Source organism: Zosterops lateralis (genome assembly GCF_965231275.1).
Source record: "Zosterops lateralis genome assembly, chromosome: W".
Classification (NCBI taxonomy): Eukaryota; Metazoa; Chordata; class Aves; order Passeriformes; family Zosteropidae; genus Zosterops; species Zosterops lateralis.
In genome coordinates, this window is record NC_139801.1 from 16,378,222 (window position 1) to 16,391,434 (window position 13,213).

The following is a 13,213-nucleotide window of genomic DNA, read 5'->3' on the forward strand; positions in this document are numbered from 1 at the left end:
AATGTATGTCATTTACCTGGAGAGCCATACCCCCTTGGTCCCTGATTTGTTCCCAGTTAAACCCATCCCTGAGTTCCTCCCCCCAATAAAAGGTGTTGCATTGGGGGGTTTCCCGCTTTTTTCCCTCGCCTTTCTTCCCCGCTGCTTCTGCTGAGGGATGTCTGCTGGGGCAGATACCCTAATAAATAAAGCCAGCAGTTAACCCTGAACAGCCTCCCTCTTTTTTCCTGCTGTCGTTGCTTCACTCCTTTGGGCAAGCAAGAACTCACAGGGATCGGTGAGGTTCATCCTGCTACCAAACCATACCCTTTACTGTCAAAGTGTCAGAGCTAGCCGAGGCAGAGACAAAACACCTCTTCACCGGCCTGCATTTCTGCCTGCGCTCCAGGGGAAACTCAGTTGCTCTGCCTGATGCCCCCTTCCCCATGACCAGGCTGCCCTGTGGCTGACATAACTTTTTGACTTATTTGGCATTTCCCCCTCCTAATCAGCACTGATATATCTCAACAAAAGGATGAAGCCTTGTCTGTAGGAATGCATTTCCTACACCCAGCAAGTGTTTTCCATATAGGATAAAGTTTAAGACTCATCCCTTGCATTTCTTATAAGGTAAAGAACCCAGAAACTTCAATACCCTTCTGACAGTGATTGGCTCAGTGCCAAGAGAGAAGCATCTATTGAACCTTTTTGTTGTTCTTCAAATCCTGTACCTCTCCCTATTGGCAGCAAGCCAAATTGTCCCTCCTAAAACATTAAGTATTTAGGAAGGAGCACAAAGGAACTAGAGGCTTTTTGGAGTGTTTCTAGCAGGGTGTCAGAGGTTTTCTCAGACACCTGTGCATGGCTTTTCTTTTGTTTTCTGTAACATTTATTTTTCATTTATTAAACCTTTTACTTTACAAAACACTTCTGAAGAGCAGTCTCACTAAAATTATTTTAAGCCAATCTGCAAGGGCTGGAACCTCAGAGATTAATACATTTACCCGTAGTTCATAACACTCTGGCCACGTGTTAAACTGTATCACTTGTCCTCCTCCTTTAGCTGGCCTCCCATAGATGGTCACTGCCCACCTGCAAGCAGGGTTCTTTGAGGTGTGCTCTTCATCAAAATGTAGAGTTGTACTCTCTTCATCTTTTTTTTCCTACCTGAATGAATCAGTTTATTTAGGCTCAGAGAACAAGAAATAGGATCTGGTGTAGGAACAGGTAGCTCCAGGAAGGGGAAGTCTCACTGGGAGAGTAGGAGGCCACATGTGCCAGTAACCCCATCCTGGCAGCAGGACTTGTCACTATAAAATGGACCTCAAGATGTCACTGGTGCTTAATGTAAATCTGAGATGAAAACTTCTCTTCAATTTATTTCTGCTTTTTTTTGTCATCAATTTTTAATACTTTTTTTTCTTCTCTTTCCTCCTTCCTGCAAGCCATGTTCATGAAGGATGACAAACTGAGAGTTAACTCCTCTGCTTATCAGCAGCAGAAGCCTTGAAACACTGTCTTGGTGTCACATTAGAGGGTTACTGCCCCATGAGCTGGCAGAGAGAGAGGACAAAAGGTGGGAAGGTGGGGCCGATCCCAGCTATGCGACTGTTCTTGGGACAGGATCATCTCACACAATATTCTTCAGTGTTTTAGCCAATTTCTTTCCTGAGTGGTTCAAAGGATGAAATATCTGCTCCTTCCTCTAGAAAATCGGGCTTGCCTGGGCTAAAAGATGACACCATCTCTTCTGCTGCCTCCTCCCTGCTCCTCTGCTATGCAGGGATCTCAGTGACTCTGAGCTGGACTTTAACACCATCTCACCCCTGGAACATCAGATGGATGCTTCTGTGATGGAAAAGATTAGGCAGGGAGTAGGAGCTCTGCTCATCTCCCCTGTGAACTGCTTACAGCCCCCTCCAGAGCCCCTTGCAACTCAAACCACAGACTATACTAAAGCAGAGCAGGACACCTGAAGGTCTACCTCATTACCCTTCTGCACCAAGGCAGTATCAGCTTGTCCTAAACAGCCCAAGACATATTTGCCCAACCCATTCTTTAATATTTGTTGTTCAAACTGCCCAAAGTGGCAATTCACTTGCTCCTAGGTCAATGTGTCTCTGGGCTCAGCTCACCTCCGTTAGAGAGCTGTTATGTGTGCATACCCTGTGAAGATTATCCTGTTTCTTCTTGTCCAGACCACTATGGGGATATGGAAGATAGAGAGAGGGGCCAGGATTATTTCCTCTATCTCCTTCCTGACGTGCCATTGTCCAGACTAGATGCAAATCTCCAGCCAATGCCATACCAGTGTTGGCAGCACATTTTGCCCACCACAGCAGCACACATTGCCTGTGGGCCGAAGGAAAACACCACTTGGGGCTTTGCAGGCTGGTTTCTCAGCCCCTGAGGAACTGGTGATAGAAGAATGTGGGGTTGCTTCAATTATTTACACTAGATACGTCGGTCTCAGACCAAAGGGCAGACAAGCACCACAGGGATAGATCTCAGCCCAGGCACTAATGCCCTGTTGCCGAGGAAAGATTTCCTCCCAAAAAAATCCCTGAGCATTTAACATGGGAAATCAAAGTGCAATTCTCTGCTCTGCTGTCCAAGTGAGCAATGCAGGGTTGCTGCATGGGGTGATTCTCACCTCCAGAAAAAGAGAACTGGTGTACAAGAGTCCTCACCTTTACATTGGCACCTATATAGTTTTCTATATCTGGGGAAGAGAGCATCTGAGTACTCAATGGAAACAACTATGAATCTTTGAGAATAAAGATGTGTCCAAATTTCACCTTTTGTCTCTCTTTCACCTAAAAATAGGGCAAGTTGATCCTCAGGCAGAAGTCATCACAGGGATGACAAGATGCTTTTGAGCATCAGTCAGCAGCATCTGGGTTAATGGGAAACTTGGGTCACACCAACCCCCTGCAGTGCTGCAGACTGGGGTCAGAGTGACTGGAAAGCTGCCTCTCGGGTTTTTATTGTTCTTTCTGCCCCAAGATTTCAAGGCTGGTGGTTCGTTTGGGTCCGAGGGAGTGTTTTTTCCCTCCTGACCTCTGAAGGTTTTGAGTCTGTTGTCTGACTCTGAGTCTCTGTGTTCTGTGCTCGGTGGTCGGCGCGAGAAGGATGAGGAGTCTCAAGGTCTTGGTTTTCTTGGTTTCTCGCATTGTTTATTTGTTCTTATCTTACAATTCTTTGTGTCTGGCCAAGATGTTCATAGCAGCTCGGACATGATGTGACTCCCCCCGTGATGGGAGGTCACTACCGCTTATACAGATAACTACGTACCCATTATTTATAATTCTGTGCCAAAATCTATCACCTATACTAGAAGGGTCATTTCTACTTTGACTCAATCCACTGAAACTACTTTGTGCCCACATCACTGCAAAAGATGGATGCCAAGGGAGAAGAAGAACCCAGGGCACCGCCCTAAAATCCCCATCTTATCCCTTTGCATCTACACTCTAAAAATCCCAAAGCTACAAAATCTTCCACACAGTGATAAACTACACTACTGTCTTTTACACATTTATGACTTGCAATTCTTCTCTGTGTTGAATGTTTTTCACATGGACCAAAATCAAAGACTGCGTCTTCCTGGGCTCTGTGCCAGGCAAACCCCCCTGGCCAGACCCCAGACCCTCTTTCTCGGGTCCCAGGCCTCTCTACCAAGATCTGTGACTTCCCAGGGCGCCCAGAGGGATGCCCTGGACTTCAACAGCTGCCCAGGAGAAAAGAATCTGAGGGTGATGGTCAACAGCTGGCTGAACATGTGCCAGTAGGCCCCCAGGTGGCCAAGAAGGCCAGTGGCACCCTGGCTTGTATTAGCAATAGTGTTGCCAGCAGGACCAGGGAAGTGATTGTCCCTCTGTACTTGGCATTGGTGAGGCCACACCTCAAACCCTATGGCCAGTTCTTGGCCTCTCACTACAAGAGACATTGAGGTGCTGGAGTGTGTCCAGAAAAGAGCAACAAAGCTGGTAAAGGGTCTAGAGAGTAAGTCCCATGAGGAGCCACTGTGGGAGCTGGGGTTGTTTAGCCTGGAGAAAAGGAGGCTCAGGGGACACCTTAAAGAAGGTTGTAGCAAGGTGGGGGTTGGCCTCCTCTCCCAGACAACTAGTGACAGGACAAGGACATCGCCTCAAGCTCTGCCAGGGCAGGTTTATGTTGAACATCAGGAGGAATTTCTTCACAGAAAGGATTGTCAGTCATTGGAAGAGGCTGTCCAGGGAGGTGGTGGAGTCACCCTCCATGAAGGTGTTCGAGAAACAACTGGACCTGACACTCAGTGATCTGGTCTAATTGACAAGGTGGTGATAGGTCACAGGTTGGACTTGATGATCTTGGAGGTGTTTTCCAACCTAAATGATTCTGTGATTCTGTAAAGTAGCCACCAGCAGAGAAATGAAAAGTTTGGAAGATTCATAACAAAGCATAAGAAAAATGAAAAAAAAAAAAAAAAAGATCGTTAGTGGGTTTTTAAAACCTTATTTTGATTTACTGTTTTTTCTGCTTGTTTAAATTTGAATGGAATAAAGTTGTCTTTTTTTTTTTTTTTTTTTTGCCTTTTACTCTATTTTGCTCTTCTAAAATGAATGAAGTCCATCACAAGGGCTTGATAAAAGAGTGTCATCAAGATGCCTGCTGCTGCTCTCATTCAGCTGATGAATAAATTATAATCACATCATAATGCTGTTTCAGCTGTGATTCCAGGACCTGGAGAGGATGACAGCTGTGACCTTATGCCTGTCAGTGGTTTGCATTTTCAAAGAGTTTATGTAACTGACTGTTCAGGTCATCTTACACCTCCTTTTCTAGGCTCAGTGTGCAGAAATATCTGAGCCTGTTCCACCTTCCGGCTATAGGGACAGTCCTCCATCTGCACAAACTGGTGGTGGTACATGCTGTGGTCCTCAGAGGCTTCTGATCAGATTTATCTTGAAGCCTTAAGTGACCATTGTCACCCTCCAAAGCAGAAATCTGGGGGACATCTCCCTTTTTTGGTGGGAATGTAACTCAGACATCTATATGGTTCAGTCCAAACAATAGTTTCTGTGTTGGGGACTGGTGTTTTAGGTTATTCTTGTTGCACAAGACATCTCTGTCTCAAGCATTACAGTGTGGCTGAGATGGCATGGTGCATTGGTTTTGCATGGCCTGGTTTTTGGTAGTTGGGGAGCCACAGAGGTTACTTCTGTAAGAAGCTGTTAGAAGCTTCCACCATGTCTGGCAGAGCCAATCCCTGATGACTGCAAAGATGGATGTGCCGCAGGCCAAGACTCGATCAATTAGAAATGGTGGTAATGCCTCTGTGATAGCATATTTAAGAAGAAATCAAAACAAAAGTTGTGCAGTTTTAATTCCAGCCACAGAAGAGCAGAGCAAGAACAAGTGAGATGAACAACTATACAGACACCAAGGTCAGTGAAGAAGGAGGGAGAGGAGGTGCTCCAAGTGTCAGAGCCGAGATTCCTCTGCAGGTCTTGGTGATGACCATGGTGAAGCAGGTTGTCCCCCTGCAGCCCACGGAGATCCCTGAGGATGCAGAGATATACCTGCAGCCCATGGAGGAGTCTCATGCTGGAGTAGGTGGATGCCTAGAAAAGGCTGTGAGCCCATGGGAGACCCGTGGAGAGTGGGGCCCTGCTCCCAGGCTGGAGCAGCCTGTCCTTGAAGGACTGGACCCTGTGGAAGAGTGACCCACACTGCAGCAGTCTGGGAAGGACTTGCCTGTGGGATGGACTCACATTGCAGCAGTTTGTCAAGAGCTGTTGCTCGTGAGATGGACCCACTTTGGAGAAGTTTGCAGAGAACTGTCTCCCATAGGAGGGACCCCACTGTAGCAATGTATTTGAACAGCTTAGGCTATGATGTGGTCCAGCCAAACCATCTGTAGTTATTCTTATCAGAACCCTCAGGAATTTGTCAAGGTTACTAAGACATAAACAGTGCTAAAATAAATAAGAAGAGGCTGAGAAACAGAATACCAAGACTACAATAACTAGGTAAAGGAGACCCACAAAGCAATGGACTGTAATCAATCATATTTCCTGAAGGGTGAATGCTGAACACGTGGACAGGATAAAGGCTCCAATCAAATAATGTGTGATCGCGTGAACACTAGACTTAGAATGTATGCATATAGCTTAATGTAAACAATAAATGGCTTCTGCTAAATCATATTGGTTGTTCGTCCAGAAGTCCTGAGCTCCCGCACCCCACAGTGCAGCAGGGGAACGACTCTTCTCCCTGAGAAGCAGGAGGAGCTATGGGTGATGAACTGACCACAACTCCCAGTCCCCATGTCTTTGTGCCACTGGGGTAGGAGGGAGAACTGGGAAGGAGGGAGTGGTGGGGGGATGTTTTTAAGGTCTTATTTTATTTCTCATTATCTTGCTCTTATTTTGTTAGTAATAAATTCAATTCATATCCCTAAGTTGAGCCTGTTTGGCCCACGACAGTATTGGATGAGCAATCTCTCCCGTTCCTTATCTCAACTCATGAACCCTTTGTTATATTTTCTCTTCTTTGTCCCGCTGCAGAGGGGAGTGAGTGAATAGCTTTGGTGGGTGCCTGGCATTCAGCCAGCATCAACCCATGACATCACTGGCACAAGCTGGCATGGGACCCTGGGTACACTCTGGGAGAGACACCAGCCTAAGACAAACTCTCTGTTGCTTCACCCTCACCTCTGCTGCAAGGTGAGTTCTGCAAATCCTTCCCCTGAAAGTAGGTAACCATCAGGCAGGGAGTCCCAGCTGTCCCCATTCCTGGGTGTGGGGGTGCTGGAATGGTATCATAAGTTTCTTAGTTGTAGGTTTGATGTGATTTGGACTTTAACCCTAGCCTGGTAAAGTTCCTGTCTTGGATTGTGCTTATCAGAGGTTGATAAGAGTTGCCAAGACAACTCTAATCCTCTGCCCTGGGTTTCGATCATCCTATTGTATTTTCCCCCATCCCATTGTATTTCTCCCCCACATGTACATCATCCCCCAGACCCCAGAACCTTCAGGAGAGGTGTCTGACAGGGATTGGTGGGTCTCACAAGACCACATCCCAAATTCACCTGATTTGTTAATTGACCTTACCCACCTGGCTTTGTGTGATTGGTCTTGTAACTTGTATCCACCCCTGAGATTTTGGGGGAACAAAAACCCCCTGTAACCGAGGCTGGGGGTCACTCCCCAGAGGCACAGGCCTGGAACCAGGGGCTGCCCCTGAGTTACCCGAATAAAACCTTTCTCCCTGAGCCTCCGGAGTGTCCCCTCTTTCGAACCACGGCCGAGACAGCTAAGGCAAAAGCGCTGCGGAGCCAAAGACCCACGCAAAGGTACTGTTGGGCGTATCACAGCTAGCAGGGTGGCCCAGCTGACGCTGAGCTGACCTGAGAGACAGATACGCGAAGCAACAGATTGGCGCCCACCTCGTGGGGCCTGCAGACGCCTTTTGACCCGCTGTACCGTGGGGGCTGACACGGAGGCCCGAGAAAGACTCGGACCCTGTGACCCAGAGACCTTCTGAGAGGACGTCGCCTTGTCGTGTCCCGAGGCCTTCAGCATTTCACGGAGCCACTGGGGTTGCTAAAAAGCACCCCTGGTGGAAGAAGGGAACAGCTCCTGCCCAGAGGAGTCCCCTTCCGGCTTGTGGTTGCCCCAGCAACGTCTCCAGTGTCCCGAGGGCTTGGTGAGTATTGTTCCTCTAAGGGAGGGGAGAATACCCACCACAGAGGCTTGGGAAGCCTCAGGGAACCCTAGGAGGGACGGGACGAGGGGGACCGGGGGTCCACCCGAAGGAAGCCCTTACCCCTAGGAAAGGACGCCCACAGGGATTTGGGGGGTGGTTTTGCTGGGAAGGGGTGGTGATAAAGGTAACAGCTAGTCAGAATGGGAAACAGACTAAACACCACCCAGAAAGAGGTTTTTGAAAGTTTAATTGGAGTTTTAATTGTTGCCAAAGTTAAATACTCAAAAAAGGAACTGAAAAAGTTTATTAGGTATTTGTTTTTGCATTTTCCGAATGTTAATTCGGACCAAGTGAACAGCATTTGGTTCTGGGAAAATGCTTCTAAAAAGTTGGAAAAATTAGGGAAGTCAGGAGATGTCCTAGCTGCAAAATTTGCATTCTGGCCGTGGCAAATAAAAAGTGCCTTAAAAGAGATCACAGGAATGCAAGATAACAAAGTTGCATTCTCTCAGAGCATTCCCTCAGTCCCTTCCCCCCATCCCTCTCCCTCTGCCTCTCCCGAGTCCCCCCAGCCCCCCCGGTCCCATTCCCCGGCCTCCCCAAAATCTCCCAAACCCCCCAGGTCTCCCCTTTTCCCCTCCCCCAGAGAACCCAAGCCCCCTAAGTCCCCTAAAACCCCCCAAACCCCCCCAGGTATTTTAAAAAATGCTCCGGCACCCCACGGTTCCCCCTCGCCAAGCATTTTGAGAATTCCTGGGTCCCCCGCCCCCCGCAGCCACGGCTGGGCTGTTCGGGGCTTCCGGGGCAGTCTGGCTGGCCAGAACGCCCAAACCCCCCCCACGACCCCCCCGATTTCCCCAGCCAACAAACCCAGAGTCCGTTTCTCATTCGCCGAGGAAGACCACCAGTCCCTAACCCGCCCGGTGGGGACCGGCAGCGAAAACGGCTGTGAGGAACCCCCAAAGGGAGACACGGAGACCCCCCCCTCCCCAGAGAACAAAGGAAAATGCCCCCATAATGGCGACAGCCACGAGGTGCAGCCTCTTTGTGCCCTTCCCCCTTCTTCTTGTTCCCAGAATCCCTTTCAGCCCCCTCCCACTGGCCCTTCCCTCTACCCGCCCCCTTTTTCCTCACAAGGCTTGCCCCCGCCCCTTCCACCGCCCCTTCCCCCGCCCCTTCCCACGCCCCTTCCCACGCCCCTTCCCACGCCCCCGCAGAGCCAGGGGTGGGGTTTACCCAACTCCTACTGTGAGGGCACCGCCCCGACTCCGCCCAGAACCTTCCCCCTGCCCGCCCCGCCCCCGAAGTGGGCGGTTCCTTCCTCCGGGAAAACTCCTTACCCTCTCCACCCCCTTTTTCCCCAGCCATATTTCCCGGATCCGAGCTTTCCCGAGCCATGTGGGCCCGGGGAAGCCCTGCACCCCCAACCTCCCCTGCCCACCCTGGGACCGGGAGGGGATCAGGGCACAACCCCAACAGCGTGGGGCTCGCCGCTGCCCCCAGGGGTGCCGGCCCCCCCTCCCCCGCCGGGGCTGCCGGCGCCCTTCCCAGAGCTGGGACCGCCTACTGCCTGGGCTGCTGCCTTCCCCCCCCCGGAGCCGCAGCCGCCCGCTCCCCTCCCCCCACCGAATGCCGGCGCTGCCGCCGCTTTTGCCGGGTTACCGGGACAGTGGCTGAGCGGACCGGACCCAGTGGCCCCCCCTCCCCCTCCCCCCTCGTGGCACCCACCGGCGGCCGGGGCGCCCCTGCCCCAGCCCGCCCCCCCGCAGCCCCCGCGTGACGTGGACGAAGCTTCCCTCCCCCTCTCACTGCCGTGCGGCGTTGCCCCTACCCCGGTACCACCCCCCCACCAGACGCTGCCGATGCCGATGGGGACATGGACCCCGCAGCCCCCTCCCACAGGGGAAGCCCCACCGGCACCGCCCCCGCCCTACCCCCCACTAGGGAACACGGTGTCCCCAACTGAACCTCCTTTGGGGAATGCTTTTCCAAGCTACCAAAGGCCACAGCCGCCCGTGCCACAGGCAGGCTGGGAGCCACCCCCAGCTTACAACTGGGAACCTGAGGCAGCGGCTGGGGTCCGAGAGGGAGCAAAGCAAGAGCCCGGGGGTGCAAACACAGACGGGGTACCCACAGTTACTCCGGTGACATACCGAAGGAGCAGGGGGCAGGGAACCACGGTAGCCACCTGGAAAGCGTTGTCACAGACGCTTGTTAAAGACCTCATGAAGGCATTAAAGGAGTATGGGCGAGATAGCCCTTACTTCGAAGGCTTGTTGTTTACTTCCTTTGGTGGAATCACAGTTGTACCTTTTGATTTGAAGCAGATTTTCAAGTGCCTCTCAAGCAAAATGGAATTTGAGCTATGGGAGGTCACTTGGAGAAAACTGCTGAAAGCTGCATTGCCAGGTTTGCTGGAGGACCCAACCACAGCAACTGATAATGCAGGCAATCCTATTACCCTAAACCACCTGTTAGGTGAAGGTGATTGGAAAGCAGCCTCAGATCAGGCCACCAACATTCCCCAAAATGTCCTTGAGTTTGTAGCTAATCAAGCATGCAAAGCCTTTCTGAAAATGCGGCCAGATGGCCCCTCACAATATTACTTAGACATTTTTCAGGAACCACAAGAACCCTATGTCAAATTTGTGGAGCGACTTGCTTCAGCTGTGGAACAGCAATTTGATGGAGAAGAGGGACAGAAACAAGTGATTCAGCAGTTGGCTTTCTCTCATGCGAACGAGGAGTGCACTGCTGCAATAAATCTGATACCCAGAGAACCAGGCTCGACACCTCCTCTCAAGGAGATGCTACAAGCCGTCAGTGCCGTCGTCCCACGCTGCAGAAAACCAGCCCTTAGAGAGGGGAAAACGCGCCATAAAATCACCGCTGCGGCTGTGGAAACACCTAAAACGCCAGAACCACACAAAAAGAACACTCCTGCACGAGCTAACAGCCAGTGTTTTCTGTGTGGAAAAAGCGGTCACTGGATCAATCAGTGTCCAATGAAGGGACAATTTGACAATTTCTTAAAACAGGAAAGGGAACATGAGGGGAGGGAGAACAAAAAGAACACCAGGGTGTCAAAAAACTGATTCGAGAGCGCGGAACTGCCCAGCGTGACGATCCCAATCGGGCAGCCCAAACAACCCAAAAAGAAAAAAGGTCACCTAAATCAGATTTGTCTCTCTCTTCACAGGACCTGACAAAACAAGGGAAACCGAGGCACATAGTATTGCCTGAGCCATCAGGATCCTTGACAACAAAGGACAGGTATGAGCCCTTTAGGCTCCAGTTGGCTGAGCCTCTTCACCTGCGGGACAGTCAGTGGCAAACAGCCATAGTCTCAAAGGAACCCGGCATGTGGCACATGGTGGAGACAAAATTTGTGGTCATTGGGGACTGTAAGTTCACCCCCTCAGACATACAGGTCGCCCCTGGGACAATCACAACTGACCCAGAGCGATTTGTTGTGTGGCTCCGCAGTGAAAACCCACCCACCTTCCTACCAAAAGGGCAAATTATTGCCCAGGCCATCCCTGAAGTGCAAGGGCTTGCAGTAAAAACTAGTCCAGAGGAAAGTGCCACAGAGAGTGGCAAAGGAGAAAGCGACAAAGACACCACTGTCGCTGTGGTAAAAAAGATAGGCTCAAACAGGCCAAAAGATTTCTGTAAGCTTTCTATGGGTGGGGAATCCAAACTCCTTAAAGGAGCTTGGGACACAGCCGCTGATGTGACGGTCGTCCCAGAAAGGATGTGGCCATCACATTGGGAACTACAGGACATTGCCAAACATGTAAATGGTATTGGAGGCTTGCAACTAGCCAAGCAGTCAAAAAGGGCAGTGACAATTGAAGGGCCAAACGGGCAAATGGCCACGCTACGCCCATTTGTTTTGGATTTTGATGAACCTCTGTGGGGAAGAGATTTGATGTCCCAATGGGGGGTCACAATTAATATTCCTGACCCTCCAAAGGTTTTTCGGGCAGTGGTCACTGAGGAGCGCCCTATACAGAAACTGAATTGGCTGTCAGATGAACCAGTCTGGATAGAGCAGTGGCCACTTTCTAAACAAAAGTTAAAGGCGCTCAATGAGCTTGTGGAAGAACAGCTGAAAAAGGGCCACATTGAAGAGACCACTTCACCGTGGAACTCTCCAGTGTTTGTCATTCAGAAAGCAGATAAGACCAGGTGGAGGCTCCTCCATGACCTCCGCAAAATTAATGAGGTAATTGAGGACATGGGATCCCTGCAACCAGGGATGCCCGCCCCAAGCATGCTCCCCGAAAACTGGAGTTTGACTGTAATTGACATAAAGGACTGTTTCTTTCACATTCCCCTCCATCCTGATGATGCCCCAAGGTTTGCATTCTCGGTGCCCACCTTGAACCGAGAGGCTCCACGAAAGAGGTATCAGTGGAAAGTTCTTCCGCAGGGTTTAAAAAATTCACCGGTGATCTGTCAAAGGTATGTTGCTTCCCTGCTCGCACCTGTGCGTGCAGCGGTGCCCCAAGTGATAATCCAGCATTACATCGACGATGTGTTGATTTCTGCACCAACAGACGACCTGTTGGCACATGCCCTTGACCTCACCGTGGCTGCACTGGTTGATGCAGGTTTTGAACTACAGGAATCCAAAATTCAAAAGATGCCACCCTGGAAATACCTAGGGCTGGAAATTGGGAAGAGGACTATTGTTCCTCAAAAATTGGAAATCAAAACCCAAATTCAGACCCTTGCAGATGTCCATCAGCTGTGTGGAGCTCTGAATTGGGTGAGACCTTGGCTGGGTCTTTCTACCGAAGACCTGGCCCCCCTTTTCAATTTGTTAAAAGGGGGAGCTGAACTGAGTTCACCCAGGGCCCTCACCCCAGAGGCAAAAATTGCACTGGATAACATTCAACACGCATTGTCCACCAGACAGGCCAACAGATGTAAACCTGACCTGCCTTTTCGTTTCATCATCTTAGGAAAGCTGCCACATCTCCATGGGATGATTTTCCAGTGGAACAACAAAACCCTCAAAAAATCAAGGGAGGTCCAAGGCAAAGAAGATCCTCTCTCTATTATAGAGTGGGTCTTTCTGAGCCACCACAGGACCAAAAGGATGACAAAGCCACAAGAATTGATGGCTGACCTGATCCGGAAAGCCAGAGTGCGCCTTAGGGAACTGGCTGGTTGTGACTTTGAGTGCATTCACATGCCAATCAAATTGAAATCTGGTCAAATTACAAAAGCTATGTTAGAGCATCTGCTTCAAGAGAACGAAGCGCTGCAGTTTGCCCTAGATAACTACCCTGGTCAAATTTCTATTCATCGGCCTGCCCACAAAATTTTCAATTCGGATGCCCAATTTCGATTGGAATTAAAAAGTGTCCAAAGCAAGGAGCCTCTTAAAGCTCTAACCGTCTTCACTGACGCGTCCGGAAAGTCCCACAAATCAGTTATGACTTGGCGGGACCCTCTCACCCAGAGGTGGGAATCAGAGGTGGTTGAGGTGGAAGGATCACCTCAGCTTGCCGAGCTGGCCGCAGTCGTTAGA